Source organism: Pseudophryne corroboree, unplaced genomic scaffold (assembly GCF_028390025.1).
Source record: "Pseudophryne corroboree isolate aPseCor3 unplaced genomic scaffold, aPseCor3.hap2 scaffold_814, whole genome shotgun sequence".
NCBI lineage: Eukaryota > Metazoa > Chordata > Amphibia > Anura > Myobatrachidae > Pseudophryne > Pseudophryne corroboree.
In genome coordinates, this window is record NW_026970393.1 from 182,099 (window position 1) to 197,317 (window position 15,219).

Consider the following 15,219-nt stretch of genomic DNA (forward strand, 5'->3'; position numbering starts at 1 on the left):
GAGCTGCTCTGTAAAGCATGTAAAAGGGTGTGGGCCCTGCAGCACTACCTGTAGTATGCATTGTGCGTTGGAAGGCACAAAGTAAGCAGACGGGAGAGGTCAGGATAGTGCGCAAGGGCATAGAAGGGAGCGGCTCAAGAAAAGAGAAGTGGAAACAGACAGCAAACTAGGCTGGAGAAAGACCTGAGACAAAGAGATCTGAATTATATGAGAGCCGACCAGAGGAAACACAAATTATGCAGTCAAGTGTCCCACATTTGGGGAAATCGCAGGAGCAGCACACCCAAAGTGCAATGGGTGAGCCTTGCCCTGGGAGAAGCACCTTCCTGATCATAGTATCTCACCTGGCAGGTAAATAGGAGTTGGGCTAGAGCTGGGGAGGGTCGCTGCTCGTGCACCCCCCTGTCAAGTGAAGGAGATCCAACTGAGGCAGCACAAGGAAACTCTCGAAAGAAGAACAAGGCTAGAGGAAGATCTGAGACAAAGAAATCTGACTTTTACCAGAGCTGACCAGAGGAAAGCACAAACACAGTCCCCCACTACCTCAAATAATGCAGTTGAGTTTCCCACATTTGGGGAAATCACAGGGGTCAGCATACCCAGAATGCAATTAATGAACCTCACCCTGGGAGAACAATCTTCATGACCATGGTATCTCCTATGCAAAATAAGTATGATTTGGGATAGGGCTGGGGAGGGCCGCTGCTCAGGCACATCTCTGTCAAGTAAAGGAGATTCAACTGAGGCAGCACAAGGGAACTCTCATCTGGGGACAACAACTGCAGGGAGAACACATATTTTCAGATGAACATGGGAGGGCAGAAGGCTGCCTAATACTGAAGCACCCCCAAACAACAAACCAAATGCAACAACTAGTGCAAGCATTCCTGGGGGAAGGCCTGCAGCAGATTGATTTGCATATGGTAATGCCATCCAAGCAGTGGGTCAAAGTTGGCTTCAACCCTCGTCTGCATATCAAAAAAGAGAAAAGGGGCGTGCAGGGCATGGCGGCCTTTTGCGGCGCTTGGATGACCCCTAGTTCGCATTAAACACCTCCACCCTCCTTCGGTGTGGGGCTCATGTTGGCTATGCCCCAGCCCCTGAAGCATTCAAGCTGATTTCTTGCAGCAGCTGGGCACTGTAACAGCTCCAGAGCTGCTCTGTAAGGCAAGTAAAAGGGTGTGGGCCCTGCAGCACTACCTGTAGTTTGCATTGTGCATTGGAAGGCACAAAGTAAGCAGACGGGAGAAGTCAGGATAGTGCACAAGGGCATAGAAGGGAGCGGCTCAAGAAAAGAGAAGGGGAAACAGACAGCAAACTAGGCTGGAGAGAGACCTGAGACAAAGAGATCTGAATTATACGAGAGCCGACCAGGGGAAACACAAATTATGCAGTCAAGTGTCCCACATTTGGGGAAATTGCAGGTGTAGCACACCCAGAGTGCAATGGGTGAGCCTTGCCCTGGGAGAAGCACCTTCATGATCATAGTATCTCACCTGGCAGGTAAGTAGGAGTTGGGCTAGAGCTGGGGAGGGTCGATGCTCGGGCACCCCCCTGTCAAGTGAAGGAGATCCAACTGAGGCAGCACAAGGGAACTCTTGAAAGAGGAACAAGGCTAGAGGAAGATCTGAGACAAAGAAATCTGACTTTTACCAGAGCTGACCAGAGGAAAGCACAAACACAGTCCCCCTCTACCACAAATAATGCAGTCGAGTTTCCCACATTTGGGGAAATCACAGGGGTCAGCATACCCAGAATGCAATGAATGAACCTCACCCTGGGAGAACAATCTTCATGACCATGGTATCTCCTATGCAAAATAAGTATGATTTGGGATAGGGCTGGGGAGGGCCGCTGCTCAGGCACATCTCTGTCAAGTAAAGGAGATTCAACTGAGGCAGCACAAGGGAACTCTCATCTGGGGACAACAACTGCAGGGAGAACACATATTTTCAGATGAACATGGGAGGGCAGAAGGCTGCCTAATACTGAAGCACCCCCAAACAACAAACCAAATGCAACAACTAGTACAAGCATTCCTGGGGGAAGGCCTGCAGCAGATGGATTTGCATATGGTGATGTCATCCAAGCAGTGGGTCAAAGTTGGCTTCAACCCTCATCTGCATATGAAAAGAGAAAAGGGGCGTGCAGGGCATGGCGGCCTTTTGCGGCGCTTGGATGACCCCTAGTTCGCATTAAACACCTCCACCCTCATTCGGTGTGGGGCTCATGTTGGCTATGCCCCAGCCCCTGAAGCATTCAAGCTGATTTCTTGCAGCAGCTGGACACTGTAACAGCTCCAGAGCTGCTCTGTAAGGCAAGTAAAAGGGTGTGGGCCCTGCAGCACTACCTGTAGTTCGCATTGTGCGTTGGAAGGCACAAAGTAAGCAGACGGGAGAAGTCAGGATAGTGCGCAAGGGCATAGAAGGGAGCGGCTCAAGAAAAGAGAAGTGGAAACAGACAGCAAACTAGGCTGGAGAGAGACCTGAGACAAAGAGATCTGAATTATATGAGAGCCGACCAGGGGAAACACAAATTATGCAGTCAAGTTTCCCACATTTCGGGAAATCAAAGGGGCAGCACACCCAGAGTGCAATGGGTGAGCCTTGCCCTGGGAGAAGCACCTACATGATCATAGTATCTCACCTGGCAGGTAAGTAGGAGTTGGGCTAGAGCTGGGGAGGGTCGCTGCTCGGGCACCCCCCTGTCAAGTTAAGGAGATCCAACTGAGGCAGCACAAGGGAACTCTCGAAAGAAGAACAAGGCTAGAGGAAGATCTGAGACAAAGAAATCTGACTTTTACCAGAGCTGACCAGAGGAAAGCACAAACACAGTCCCCCACTACCACAAATAATGCAGTCGAGTTTCCCACATTTGGGGAAATCACAGGGGTCCTCATACCCAGAATGCAATGAATGAACCTCACCCTGGGAGAACAATCTTCATGACCATGATATCTCCTATGCAAAATAAGTATGATTTGGGATAGGGCTGGGGAGGGCCGCTGCTCAGGCACATCTCTGTCAAGTAAAGGCGATTCAACTGAGGCAGCACAAGGGAACTCTCATCTGGGGACAACAACTGCAGGGAGAACACATATTTTCAGATGAACATGGGAGGGCAGAAGGCTGCCTAATACTGAAGCACCCCCAAACAACAAACCAAATGCAACAACTAGTGTAAGCATTCCTGGGGGAAGGCCTGCAGCAGATGGATTTGCATATGGTGATGTCATCCAAGCAGTGGGTCAAAGTTGGCTTCAACCCTCGTCTGCATATGAAAAGAAAAAAGGGATGTGCAGGGCATGGCGTCCTTTTGTGGCGCTTGGATGACCCTTAATTCGCATTAAACATCTCCACCCTCCTTCGGTGTGGGGCTCATGTTGGCTATGCCCCAGCCCCTGAAGCATTCAAGATGATTTCTTGCAGCAGCTGGGCACTGTAACAGCTCCAGAGCTGTTCTGTAAAGCATGTAAAAGGGTGTGGGCCCTGCAGCACTACCTGTAGTATGCATTGTGCGTTGGAAGGCACAAAGTAAGCAGACGGGAGAGGTCAGGATAGTGCGCAAGGGCATAGAAGGGAGCGGCTCAAGAAAAGAGAAGTGGAAACAGACAGCAAACTAGGCTGGAGAAAGACCTGAGACAAAGAGATCTGAATTATACGAGAGCCGACCAGAGGAAACACAAATTATGCAGTCAAGTTTCCCACATTTGGGGAAATCGCAGGAGCAGCACACCCAGAGTGCAATGGGTGAGCCTTGCCCTGGGAGAAGCACCTTCCTGATCATAGTATCTCACCTGGCAGGTAAGTAGGAGTTGGGCTAGAGCTGGGGAGGGTCGCTGCTCGGGCACCCCCCTGTCAAGTGAAGGAGATCCAACTGAGGCAGCACAAGGGAACTCTCGAAAGAAGAACAAGGCTTGAGGAAGATCTGAGACAAAGAAATCTGACTTTTACCAGAGCTGAGCAGAGGAAAGCACAAACACAGTCCCCCACTACCACAAATAATGCAGTCGAGTTTCCCACATTTGGGGAAATCACAGGGGTCAGCATACCCAGAATGCAATGAATGAACCTCACCCTGGGAGAACAATCTTCATGACCATGGTATCTCCTATGCAAAATAAGTATGATTTGGGATAGGGCTGGGGAGGGCCGCTGCTCAGGCACATCTCTGTCAAGTAAAGGAGATTCAACTGAGGCAGCACAAGGGAACTCTCATCTGGGGACAACAACTGCAGGGAGAACACATATTTTCAGATGAACATGGGAGGGCAGAAGGCTGCCTAATACCGAAGCACCCCCAAACAACAAACCAAATGCAACAACTAGTGCAAGCATTCCTGGGGGAAGGCCTGCAGCAGATTGATTTGCATATGGTAATGCCATCCAAGCAGTGGGTCAAAGTTGGCTTCAACCCTCGTCTGCATATGAAAAGAGAAAAGGGGCGTGCAGGGCATGGCGGCCTTTTGCGGCGCTTGGGTGACCCTTAGTTCGCATTAAACACCTCCACCCTCCTTCGGTGTGGGGCTCATGTTGGCAATGCCCCAGCCCCTGAAGCATTCAAGCTGATTTCTTGCAGCAGCTGGGTACTGTAACAGCTCCAGAGCTGCTCTGTGAGGCAAGTAAAAGGGTGTGGGCCCTGCAGCACTACCTGTAGTTTGCATTGTGTGTTGGAAGGCACAAAGTAAGCAGACGGGAGAAGTCAGGATAGTGCGCAAGGGCATAGAAGGGAGCGGCTCAAGAAAAGAGAAGTGGAAACAGACAGCAAACTAGGCTGGAGAGAGACCTGAGACAAAGAGATCTGAATTATACGAGAGACGACCAGGGTAAACACAAATTATGCAGTCAAGTTTCCCACATTTGGGGAAATCACAGGGGCAGCACACCCAGAGTGCAATGGGTGAGCCTTGCCCTGGGAGAAGCACCTACATGATCATAGTATCTCACCTGGCAGGTAAGTAGGAGTTGGGCTAGAGCTGGGGAGGGTCGCTGCTCGGGTACCCCCCTGTCAAGTGAAGGAGATCCAACTGAGGCAGCACAAGGGAACTCTCGAAAGAGGAACAAGGCTAGAGGAAGATCTGAGACAAAGAAATCTGATTTTTACCAGAGTTGACCAGAAGAAAGCACAAACACAGTCCCCCACTACCACAAATAATGCTGTCGAGTTTCCCACATTTGGGGAAATCACAGGGGTCAGCATACCCAGAATGCAATGAATGAACCTCACCCTGGGAGAACAATCTTCATGACCATGGTATCTCCTATGCAAAATAAGTATGATTTGGGATAGGGCTGGGGAGGGCCGCTGCTCAGGCACATCTCTGTCAAGTAAAGAAGATTCAACTGAGGCAGCACAAGGGAACTCTCATCTGGGGACAACAACTGCAGGGAGAACACATATTTTCAGATGAACATGGGAGGGCAGAAGGCTGCCTAATACTGAAGCACCCCCAAACAACAAACCAAATGCAACAACTAGTGCAAGCATTCCTGGGGGAAGGCCTGCAGCAGATGGATTTGCATATGGTGATGTCATCCAAGCAGTGGGTCAAAGTTGGCTTCAACCCTCGTCTGCATATGAAAAGAAAAAAGGGATGTGCAGGGCATGGTGTCCTTTTGTGGCGCTTGGATGACCCCTCCTTCGGTGTGGGGCTCATGTTGGCTATGCCCCAGCCCCTGAAGCATTCAAGATGATTTCTTGCAGCAGCTGGGCACTGTAACAGCTCCAGAGTTGCTCTGTAAAGCATGTAAAAGGGTGTGGGCCCTGCAGCACTACCTGTAGTATGCATTGTGCGTTGGAAGGCACAAAGTAAGCAGACGGGAGAGGTCAGGATAGTGCGCAACTGCATAGAAGGGAGCGGCTTAAGAAAAGAGAAGTGGAAACAGACAGCAAACTAGGCTGGAGAAAGACCTGAGACAAAGAGATCTGAATTATATGAGAGCCGACCAGAGGAAACACAAATTATGCAGTCAAGTGTCCCACATTTGGGGAAATCGCAGGAGCAGCACACCCAGAGTGCAATGGATGAGCCTTGCCCTGGGAGAAGCACCTTCCTGATCATAGTATCTCACCTGGCAGGTAAATAGGAGTTGGGCTAGAGCTGGGGAGGGTCGCTGCTCGTGCACCCCCCTGTCAAGTGAAGGAGATCCAACTGAGGCAGCACAAGGGAACTCTCGAAAGAAGAACAAGGCTAGAGGAAGATCTGAGACAAAGAAATCTGACTTTTACCAGAGCTGACCAGAGGAAAGCACAAACACAGTCCCCCACTACCACAAATAATGCAGTCGAGTTTCCCACATTTGGGGAAATCACAGGGGTCAGCATACCCAGAATGCAATGAATGAACCTCACCCTGGGAGAACAATCTTCATGACCATGGTATCTCCTATGCAAAATAAGTATGATTTGGGATAGGGCTGGGGAGGGCCGCTGCTCAGGCACATCTCTGTCAAGTAAAGGAGATTCAACTGAGGCAGCACAAGGGAACTCTCATCTGGGGACAACAACTGCAGGGAGAACACATATTTTCAGATGAACATGGGAGGGCAGAAGGCTGCCTAATACTGAAGCACCCCCAAACAACAAACCAAATGCAACAACTAGTGCAAGCATTCCTGGGGGAAGGCCTGCAGCAGATTGATTTGCATATGGTAATGCCATCCAAGCAGTGGGTCAAAGTTGGCTTCAACCCTCGTCTGCATATGAAAAGAGAAAAGGAGCGTGCAGGGCATGGCGGCCTTTTGCGGCGCTTGGATGACCCTTAGTTCGCATTAAACACCTCCACCCTCCTTCGGTGTGGGGCTCATGTTGGCTATGCCCCAGCCCCTGAAGCATTCAAGCTGATTTCTTGCAGCAGCTGGGCACTGTAACAGCTCCAGAGCTGCTCTGTAAGGCAAGTAAAAGGGTGTGGGCCCTGCAGCACTACCTGTAGTTTGCATTGTGCATTGTAAGGCACAAAGTAAGCAGACGGGAGAAGTCAGGATAGTGCGCAAGGGCATAGAAGGGAGCGGCTCAAGAAAAGAGAAGTGGAAATAGACAGCAAACTAGGCTGGAGAGAGACCTGAGACAAAGAGATCTGAATTATACGAGAGCCGACAAGGGGAAACACAAATTATGCAGTCAAGTGTCCCACATTTGGGGAAATTGCAGGAGCAGCACACCCAGAGTGCAATGGGTGAGCCTTGCCCTGGGAGAAGCACCTTCATGATCATAGTATCTCACCTGGCAGGTAAATAGGAGTTGGGCTAGAGCTGGGGAGGGTCGCTGCTCGGGCACCCCCCTGTCAAGTGAAGGAGATCCAACTGAGGCAGCACAAGGGAACTTTCGAAAGACGAACAAGGCTAGAGGAAGATCTGAGACAAAGAAATCTGACTTTTACCAGAGCTGACCAGAGGAAAGCACAAACACAGTCCCCCTCTACCACAAATAATGCAGTCGAGTTTCCCACATTTGGGGAAATCACAGGGGTCAGCATACCCAGAATGCAATGAATGAACCTCACCCTGGGAGAACAATCTTCATGACCATGGTATCTCCTATGCAAAATAGGTATGATTTGGGATAGGGCTGGGGAGGGCCGCTGCTCAGGCACATCTCTGTCAAGTAAAGAAGATTCAACTGAGGCAGCACAAGGGAACTCTCATCTGGGGACAACAACTGCAGGGAGAACACATATTTTCAGATGAACATGGGAGGGCAGAAGGCTGCCTAATACTGAAGCACCCCCAAACAACAAACCAAATGCAACAACTAGTGCAAGCATTCCTGGGGGAAGGCCTGCAGCAGATTGATTTGCATATGGTGATGTCATCCAAGCAGTGGGTCAAAGTTGGCTTCAACCCTCGTCTGCATATGAAAAGAAAAAAGGGATGTGCAGGGCATGGTGTCCTTTTGTGGCGCTTGGATGACCCCTCCTTCGGTGTGGGGCTCATGTTGGCTATGCCCCAGCCCCTGAAGCATTCAAGATGATTTCTTGCAGCAGCTGGGCACTGTAACAGCTCCAGAGTTGCTCTGTAAAGCATGTAAAAGGGTGTGGGCCCTGCAGCACTACCTGTAGTATGCATTGTGCGTTGGAAGGCACAAAGTAAGCAGACGGGAGAGGTCAGGATAGTGCGCAACTGCATAGAAGGGAGCGGCTTAAGAAAAGAGAAGTGGAAACAGACAGCAAACTAGGCTGGAGAAAGACCTGAGACAAAGAGATCTGAATTATATGAGAGCCGACCAGAGGAAACACAAATTATGCAGTCAAGTGTCCCACATTTGGGGAAATCGCAGGAGCAGCACACCCAGAGTGCAATGGATGAGCCTTGCCCTGGGAGAAGCACCTTCCTGATCATAGTATCTCACCTGGCAGGTAAATAGGAGTTGGGCTAGAGCTGGGGAGGGTCGCTGCTCGTGCACCCCCCTGTCAAGTGAAGGAGATCCAACTGAGGCAGCACAAGGGAACTCTCGAAAGAAGAACAAGGCTAGAGGAAGATCTGAGACAAAGAAATCTGACTTTTACCAGAGCTGACCAGAGGAAAGCACAAACACAGTCCCCCACTACCACAAATAATGCAGTCGAGTTTCCCACATTTGGGGAAATCACAGGGGTCAGCATACCCAGAATGCAATGAATGAACCTCACCCTGGGAGAACAATCTTCATGACCATGGTATCTCCTATGCAAAATAAGTATGATTTGGGATAGGGCTGGGGAGGGCCGCTGCTCAGGCACATCTCTGTCAAGTAAAGGAGATTCAACTGAGGCAGCACAAGGGAACTCTCATCTGGGGACAACAACTGCAGGGAGAACACATATTTTCAGATGAACATGGGAGGGCAGAAGGCTGCCTAATACTGAAGCACCCCCAAACAACAAACCAAATGCAACAACTAGTGCAAGCATTCCTGGGGGAAGGCCTGCAGCAGATTGATTTGCATATGGTAATGCCATCCAAGCAGTGGGTCAAAGTTGGCTTCAACCCTCGTCTGCATATGAAAAGAGAAAAGGGGCGTGCAGGGCATGGCGGCCTTTTGCGGCGCTTGGATGACCCTTAGTTCGCATTAAACACCTCCACCCTCATTCGGTGTGGGGCTCATGTTGGCTATGCCCCAGCCCCTGAAGCATTCAAGCTGATTTCTTGCAGCAGCTGGGCACTGTAACAGCTCCAGAGCTGCTCTGTAAGGCAAGTAAAAGGGTGTGGGCCCTGCAGCACTACCTGTAGTTTGCATTGTGCATTGTAAGGCACAAAGTAAGCAGACGGGAGAAGTCAGGATAGTGCGCAAGGGCATAGAAGGGAGCGGCTCAAGAAAAGAGAAGTGGAAATAGACAGCAAACTAGGCTGGAGAGAGACCTGAGACAAAGAGATCTGAATTATACGAGAGCCGACAAGGGGAAACACAAATTATGCAGTCAAGTGTCCCACATTTGGGGAAATTGCAGGAGCAGCACACCCAGAGTGCAATGGGTGAGCCTTGCCCTGGGAGAAGCACCTTCATGATCATAGTATCTCACCTGGCAGGTAAATAGGAGTTGGGCTAGAGCTGGGGAGGGTCGCTGCTCGGGCACCCCCCTGTCAAGTGAAGGAGATCCAACTGAGGCAGCACAAGGGAACTCTCGAAAGAGGAACAAGGCTAGAGGAAGATCTGAGACAAAGAAATCTGACTTTTACCAGAGCTGACCAGAGGAAAGCACAAACACAGTCCCCCTCTACCACAAATAATGCAGTCGAGTTTCCCACATTTGGGGAAATCACAGGGGTCAGCATACCCAGAATGCAATGAATGAACCTCACCCTGGGAGAACAATCTTCATGACCATGGTATCTCCTATGCAAAATAGGTATGATTTGGGATAGGGCTGGGGAGGGCCGCTGCTCAGGCACATCTCTGTCAAGTAAAGGAGATTCAACTGAGGCAGCACAAGGGAACTCTCATCTGGGGACAACAACTGCAGGGAGAACACATATTTTCAGATGAACATGGGAGGGCAGAAGGCTGCCTAATACTGAAGCACCCCCAAACAACAAACCAAATGCAACTACTAGTACAAGCATTCCTGGGGGAAGGTCTGCAGAAGACGGATTTGCATACAGTGATGTCATCCAAGCAGTGGGCCAAAGTTGGCTGGAACCCTCATCTGCATATGAAAAGAGAAAAGGGGTATGCAGGGCATGGCGGCCTTTTGCGGCGCTTGGATGACCCTTAGTTCGCATTAAACACCCCCACCCTCCTTCGGTGTGGGGCTCATGTTGGCAATGCCCCAGCCCCTGAAGCATTCCAGCTGATTTCTTGCAGCAGCTGGGCACTGTAACAGCTCCAGAGCTGCTCTGTAAGGCAACTAAAAGGGTGTGGGCCCTGCAGCACTACCTGTAGTTCGCATTGTGCGTTGGAAGGCACAAAGTAAGCAGACGGGAGAAGTCAGGATAGTGCGCAAGGGCATAGAAGGGAGCAGCTCAAGAAAAGAGAAGTGGAAACAGACAGCAAACTAGGCTGGAGAGAGACCTGAGACAAAGAGATCTGAATTATACGAGAGCCGACCAGAGGAAACACAAATTATGCAATCAAGTGTCCCACATTTGGGGAAATCGCAGGAGCAGCACACCCAGAGTGCAATGGGTGAGCCTTGCCCTGGGAGAAGCACCTTCCTGATCATAGTATCTCACCTGGCAGGTAAGTAGGAGTTGGGCTAGAGCTGGGGAGGGTCGCTGCTCGGGCACCCCCCTGTCAAGTGAAGGAGATCCAACTGAGGCAGCACAAGGGAACTCTCGAAAGAAGAACAAGGCTAGAGGAAGATCTGAGACAAAGAAATCTGACTTTTACCAGAGCTGACCAGAGGAAAGCACAAACACAGTCCCCCACTACCACAAATAATGCAGTCGAGTTTCCCACATTTGGGGAAATCACAGGGGTCAGCATACCCAGAATGCAATGAATGAACCTCTCCCTGGGAGAACAATCTTCATGACCATGGTATCTCCTATGCAAAATAAGTATGATTTGGGATATGGCTGGGGAGGGCCGCTGCTCAGGCATATCTCTGTCAAGTAAAGGAGATTCAACTGAGGCAGCACAAGGGAACTCTCATCTGGGGACAACAACTGCAGGGAGAACACATATTTTCAAATGAACATGGAAGGGCAGAAGGCTGCCTAATACTGAAGCACCCCCAAACAACAAACCAAATGCAACAACTAGTACAAGCATTCCTGGGGGAAGGTCTGCAGAAGACGGATTTGCATACAGTGATGTCATCCAAGCAGTGGGCCAAAGTTGGCTGGAACCCTCATCTGCATATGAAAAGAGAAAAGGGGTATGCAGGGCATGGCGGCCTTTTGCGGCGCTTGGATGACCCTTAGTTCGCATTAAACACCCCCACCCTCCTTCGGTGTGGGGCTCATATTGGCAATGCCCCAGCATTCAAGCTGATTTCTTGCAGCAGCTTGGCACTGTAACAGCTCCAGAGCTGCTCTGTAAGGCAAGTAAAAGGTTGTGGGCCCTGCAGCACTACCTGTAGTTTGCATTGTGCATTGGAAGGCACAAAGTAAGCAGACAGGAGTAGAAGTCAGGATAGTGCACAAGGGTATAGAAGGGAGGGGCTCAAAAAAAAAGAAGTGGAAACAGACAGCAAACTAGGCTGGAGAGAGACCTTAGACAAAGAGATCTGAATTATATGAAAGCCGACCAGTGGAAACACAAATTATGCCGTCAAGTTTCCCACATTTGGGGAAATCACAGGGGCAGCACACCCAGAGTGCAATGGATGAGCCTTGCCCTGGGAGAAGCACCTTCATGATCATAGTATCTCACCTGGCAGGTAAGTAGGAGTTGGGCTAGAGCTGGGGAGGGTCGCTGCTCGGGCACCCCCCTGTCAAGTGAAGGAGATCCAACTGAGGCAGCACAAGGGAACTCTCGAAAGAAGAACAAGGCTAGAGGAAGATCTGAGACAAAGAAATCTGACTTTTACCAGAGCTGACCAGAGGAAAGCACAAACACAGTCCCCCACTACCACAAATAATGCAGTCGAGTTTCCCACATTTGGGGAAATCACAGGGGTCAGCATACCCAGAATGCAATGAATGAACCTCACCCTGGGAGAACAATCTTCATGACCATGGTATCTCCTATGCAAAATAAGTATGATTTGGGATAGGGCTGGGGAGGGCTGCTGCTCAGGCACATCTCTGTCAAGTAAAGGAGATTCAACTGAGGCAGCACAAGGGAACTCTCATCTAGGGACAACAACTGCAGGGAGAACACATATTTTCAGATGAACATGGGAGGGCAGAAGGCTGCCTAATACTGAAGCACCCCCAAACAACAAACCAAATGCAACAACTAGTGCAAGCATTCCTGGGGGAAGGCCTGCAGCAGATGGATTTGCATATGGTGATGTCATCCAAGCAGTGGGTCAAAGTTGGCTTCAACCCTCGTCTGCATATGAAAAGAGAAAAGGGGCGTGCAGGGAATGGCGGCCTTTTGCGGCGCTTGGATGACCCCTAGTTCGCATTAAACACCTCCACCCTCCTTCGGTGTGGGGCTCATGTTGGCTATGCCCCAGCCCCTGAAGCATTCAAGCTGATTTCTTGCAGCAGCTGGGCACTGTAACAGCTCCAGAGCTGCTCTGTAAGGCAAGTAAAAGAGTGTGGGCCCTGCAGCACTACCTGTAGTTCGCATTGTGCGTTGGAAGGCACAAAGTAAGCAGACGGGAGAAGTCAGGATAGTGCGCAAGGGCATAGAAGGGAGCGGCTCAAGAAAAGAGAAGTGGAAACAGACAGCAAACTAGGCTGGAGAGAGACCTGAGACAAAGAGATCTGAATTATACGAGAGCCGACCAGAGGAAACACAAATTATGCAGTCAAGTGTCCCACATTTGGGGAAATCGCAGGAGCAGCACACCCAGAGTGCAATGGGTGAGCCTTGCCCTGGGAGAAGCACCTTCCTGATCATAGTATCTCACCTGGCAGGTAAGTAGGAGTTGGGCTAGAGCTGGGGAGGGTCGCTGCTCGGGCACCCCCCTGTCAAGTGAAGGAGATCCAACTGAGGCAGCACAAGGGAACTCTCGAAAGAAGAACAAGGCTAGAGGAAGATCTGAGACAAAGAAATCTGACTTTTACCAGAGCTGACCAGAGGAAAGCACAAACACAGTCCCCCACTACCACAAATAATGCAGTCGAGTTTCCCACATTTGGGGAAATCACAGGGGTCAGCATACCCAGAATGCAATGAATGAACCTCACCCTGGGAGAACAATCTTCATGACCATGGTATCTCCTATGCAAAATAAGTATGATTTGAGATAGGGCTGGGGAGGGCCGCTGCTCAGGCACATCTCTGTCAAGTAAAGGAGATTCAACTGAGGCAGCACAAGGGAACTCTCATCTGGGGACAACAACTGCAGGGAGAACACATATTTTCAGATGAACATGGGAGGGCAGAAGGCTGCCTAATACTGAAGCACCCCCAAACAACAAACCAAATGCAACAACTAGTGCAAGCATTCCTGGGGGAAGGCCTGCAGCAGATTGATTTGCATATGGTAATGCCATCCAAGCAGTGGGTCAAAGTTGGCTTCAACCCTCGTCTGCATATGAAAAGAGAAAAGGGGCGTGCAGGGCATGGCGGCCTTTTGCGGCGCTTGGAAGACCCCTAGTTCGCATTAAACACCTCCACCCTCCTTCGGTGTGGGGCTCATGTTGGCTATGCCCCAGCCCCTGAAGCATTCAAGCTGATTTCTTGCAGCAGCTGGGCACTGTAACAGCCCCAGAGCTGCTCTGTAAGGCAAGTAAAAGGGTGTGGGCCCTGCAGTACTACCTGTAGTTTGCATTGTGCAATGGAAAGCACAAAGTAAGCAGACGGGAGAAGTCAGGATAGTGCGCAAGGGCATAGAAGGGAGCGGCTCAAGAAAAGAGAAGTGGAAACAGACAGCAAACTAGGCTGGAGAGAGACCTGAGACAAAGAGATCTGAATTATACGAGAGCCGACCAGGGGAAACACAAATTATGCAGTCAAGTTTCCCACATTTGGGGAAATCGCAGGAGCAGCACACCCAGAGTGCAATGGGTGAGCCTTGCCCTGGGAGAAGCACCTTCATGATCATAGTATCTCACCTGGCAGGTAAGTAGGAGTTGGGCTAGAGCTGGGGAGGGTTGCTGCTCGGGTACCCCCCTGTCAAGTGAAGGAGATCCAACTGAGGCAGCGCAAGGGAACTCTAGAAAAAAGAACAAGGCTAGAGGAAGATCTGAGACAAAGAAATCTGACTTTTACCAGAGCTGACCAGAGGAAAGCACAAACACAGTCCCCCACTACCACAAATAATGCAGTCGAGTTTCCTACATTTGGGGAAATCATAGGGGTCAGCATACCCAGAATGCAATGAATGAACCTCACCCTGGGAGAACAATCTTCATGACCATGGTATCTCCTATGCAAAATAAGTATGATTTGGGATAGAGCTGGGGAGGGCCGCTGCTCAGGCACATCTCTGTCAAGTAAAGGAGATTCAACTGAGGCAGCACAAGGGAACTCTCATCTGGGGACAACAACTGCAGGGAGAACACATATTTTCAGATGAACATGGGAGGGCAGAAGGCTGCCTAATACTGAAGCACCCCCAAACAACAAACCAAATGCAACAACTAGTGCAAGCATTCTTGGGGGAAGGCCTGCAGCAGATGGATTTGCATATGGTGATGTCATCCAAGCAGTGGGTCAAAGTTGGCTTCAACCCTCGTCTGCATATGAAAAGAGAAAAGGGGCGTGCAGGGCATGGCGGCCTTTTGCGGCGCTTGGATGACCCCTAGTTCGCATTAAACACCTCCACCCTCCTTCGGTGTGGGGCTCATGTTGGCTATGCCCCAGCCCCTTAAGCATTCAAGCTGATTTCTTGCAGCAGCTGGGCACTGTAACAGCTCCAGAGCTGCTCTGTAAGGCAAGTAAAAGGGTCTCTGTGGCGCAATCAGTTAGTATGTACGGCTATTAACCAAAAGGTTGGTGGTTCAATCCCACCCAGGGACCTAATTGACCTTGTTATCAGATTTTGGTGATCTTAAAGTAGACAAGTCAAAATTTCAAACCCCCTGTTATGGTGTAGGGTACCTGGCCTTCTCTGATGTAATCAGAGTTAGATTTGATTCAGTAATTTTATAAAAACATTTAGGAAGCACAATTTAGCAGTGGGTTGCAGAGAAAAAGAAATATGCTGGCAAAAAAATCAAATTGCGTGATTAAACAGCTCTT

The 15,219-nt window shown here is 50.1% G+C and overlaps 23 non-coding genes and 3 pseudogenes across 23 annotated transcripts; all 26 read right to left on the bottom strand.

The window, feature by feature from the left end:
- Positions 1-196: 196 nt before the first annotated feature.
- On the bottom strand, positions 197-359 carry LOC135042033 (U1 spliceosomal RNA). Its single transcript, XR_010235373.1, has one exon. It is a non-coding gene; the product is annotated as a U1 spliceosomal RNA (small nuclear RNA).
- Positions 360-511: 152 nt separating this feature from the next.
- LOC135042080 (U1 spliceosomal RNA) lies at positions 512-675 on the bottom strand. The gene has a single exon (XR_010235413.1). It is a non-coding gene; the product is annotated as a U1 spliceosomal RNA (small nuclear RNA).
- A 673-nt stretch (positions 676-1,348) lies between these two features.
- Positions 1,349-1,511, bottom strand: LOC135042031 (U1 spliceosomal RNA). Its single transcript, XR_010235371.1, has one exon. It is a non-coding gene; the product is annotated as a U1 spliceosomal RNA (small nuclear RNA).
- A 152-nt stretch (positions 1,512-1,663) lies between these two features.
- LOC135042064 (U1 spliceosomal RNA) lies at positions 1,664-1,827 on the bottom strand. The gene has a single exon (XR_010235398.1). It is a non-coding gene; the product is annotated as a U1 spliceosomal RNA (small nuclear RNA).
- Positions 1,828-2,519: 692 nt separating this feature from the next.
- LOC135042049 (U1 spliceosomal RNA) lies at positions 2,520-2,661 on the bottom strand (annotated as a pseudogene).
- A 152-nt stretch (positions 2,662-2,813) lies between these two features.
- On the bottom strand, positions 2,814-2,977 carry LOC135042082 (U1 spliceosomal RNA). Its single transcript, XR_010235415.1, has one exon. It is a non-coding gene; the product is annotated as a U1 spliceosomal RNA (small nuclear RNA).
- A 671-nt stretch (positions 2,978-3,648) lies between these two features.
- On the bottom strand, positions 3,649-3,811 carry LOC135042085 (U1 spliceosomal RNA). Its single transcript, XR_010235418.1, has one exon. It is a non-coding gene; the product is annotated as a U1 spliceosomal RNA (small nuclear RNA).
- A 152-nt stretch (positions 3,812-3,963) lies between these two features.
- On the bottom strand, positions 3,964-4,127 carry LOC135042053 (U1 spliceosomal RNA). Its single transcript, XR_010235387.1, has one exon. It is a non-coding gene; the product is annotated as a U1 spliceosomal RNA (small nuclear RNA).
- Positions 4,128-4,798: 671 nt separating this feature from the next.
- LOC135042039 (U1 spliceosomal RNA) lies at positions 4,799-4,961 on the bottom strand. The gene has a single exon (XR_010235376.1). It is a non-coding gene; the product is annotated as a U1 spliceosomal RNA (small nuclear RNA).
- Positions 4,962-5,113: 152 nt separating this feature from the next.
- Positions 5,114-5,277, bottom strand: LOC135042076 (U1 spliceosomal RNA). The gene has a single exon (XR_010235409.1). It is a non-coding gene; the product is annotated as a U1 spliceosomal RNA (small nuclear RNA).
- A 646-nt stretch (positions 5,278-5,923) lies between these two features.
- Positions 5,924-6,086, bottom strand: LOC135042042 (U1 spliceosomal RNA). The gene has a single exon (XR_010235378.1). It is a non-coding gene; the product is annotated as a U1 spliceosomal RNA (small nuclear RNA).
- Positions 6,087-6,238: 152 nt separating this feature from the next.
- On the bottom strand, positions 6,239-6,402 carry LOC135042054 (U1 spliceosomal RNA). The gene has a single exon (XR_010235388.1). It is a non-coding gene; the product is annotated as a U1 spliceosomal RNA (small nuclear RNA).
- Positions 6,403-7,100: 698 nt separating this feature from the next.
- LOC135042035 (U1 spliceosomal RNA) lies at positions 7,101-7,236 on the bottom strand (annotated as a pseudogene).
- A 152-nt stretch (positions 7,237-7,388) lies between these two features.
- Positions 7,389-7,552, bottom strand: LOC135042072 (U1 spliceosomal RNA). The gene has a single exon (XR_010235405.1). It is a non-coding gene; the product is annotated as a U1 spliceosomal RNA (small nuclear RNA).
- Positions 7,553-8,198: 646 nt separating this feature from the next.
- On the bottom strand, positions 8,199-8,361 carry LOC135042043 (U1 spliceosomal RNA). Its single transcript, XR_010235379.1, has one exon. It is a non-coding gene; the product is annotated as a U1 spliceosomal RNA (small nuclear RNA).
- Positions 8,362-8,513: 152 nt separating this feature from the next.
- On the bottom strand, positions 8,514-8,677 carry LOC135042055 (U1 spliceosomal RNA). The gene has a single exon (XR_010235389.1). It is a non-coding gene; the product is annotated as a U1 spliceosomal RNA (small nuclear RNA).
- A 698-nt stretch (positions 8,678-9,375) lies between these two features.
- On the bottom strand, positions 9,376-9,511 carry LOC135042036 (U1 spliceosomal RNA; annotated as a pseudogene).
- A 152-nt stretch (positions 9,512-9,663) lies between these two features.
- LOC135042073 (U1 spliceosomal RNA) lies at positions 9,664-9,827 on the bottom strand. Its single transcript, XR_010235406.1, has one exon. It is a non-coding gene; the product is annotated as a U1 spliceosomal RNA (small nuclear RNA).
- Positions 9,828-10,498: 671 nt separating this feature from the next.
- On the bottom strand, positions 10,499-10,661 carry LOC135042095 (U1 spliceosomal RNA). The gene has a single exon (XR_010235428.1). It is a non-coding gene; the product is annotated as a U1 spliceosomal RNA (small nuclear RNA).
- A 152-nt stretch (positions 10,662-10,813) lies between these two features.
- Positions 10,814-10,977, bottom strand: LOC135042066 (U1 spliceosomal RNA). Its single transcript, XR_010235400.1, has one exon. It is a non-coding gene; the product is annotated as a U1 spliceosomal RNA (small nuclear RNA).
- Positions 10,978-11,642: 665 nt separating this feature from the next.
- LOC135042047 (U1 spliceosomal RNA) lies at positions 11,643-11,805 on the bottom strand. The gene has a single exon (XR_010235384.1). It is a non-coding gene; the product is annotated as a U1 spliceosomal RNA (small nuclear RNA).
- A 152-nt stretch (positions 11,806-11,957) lies between these two features.
- Positions 11,958-12,121, bottom strand: LOC135042056 (U1 spliceosomal RNA). The gene has a single exon (XR_010235390.1). It is a non-coding gene; the product is annotated as a U1 spliceosomal RNA (small nuclear RNA).
- A 671-nt stretch (positions 12,122-12,792) lies between these two features.
- LOC135042090 (U1 spliceosomal RNA) lies at positions 12,793-12,955 on the bottom strand. The gene has a single exon (XR_010235423.1). It is a non-coding gene; the product is annotated as a U1 spliceosomal RNA (small nuclear RNA).
- A 152-nt stretch (positions 12,956-13,107) lies between these two features.
- On the bottom strand, positions 13,108-13,271 carry LOC135042057 (U1 spliceosomal RNA). Its single transcript, XR_010235391.1, has one exon. It is a non-coding gene; the product is annotated as a U1 spliceosomal RNA (small nuclear RNA).
- Positions 13,272-13,942: 671 nt separating this feature from the next.
- LOC135042088 (U1 spliceosomal RNA) lies at positions 13,943-14,105 on the bottom strand. Its single transcript, XR_010235421.1, has one exon. It is a non-coding gene; the product is annotated as a U1 spliceosomal RNA (small nuclear RNA).
- A 152-nt stretch (positions 14,106-14,257) lies between these two features.
- LOC135042078 (U1 spliceosomal RNA) lies at positions 14,258-14,421 on the bottom strand. The gene has a single exon (XR_010235411.1). It is a non-coding gene; the product is annotated as a U1 spliceosomal RNA (small nuclear RNA).
- Between the last annotated feature and the right edge of the window lie 798 nt (positions 14,422-15,219).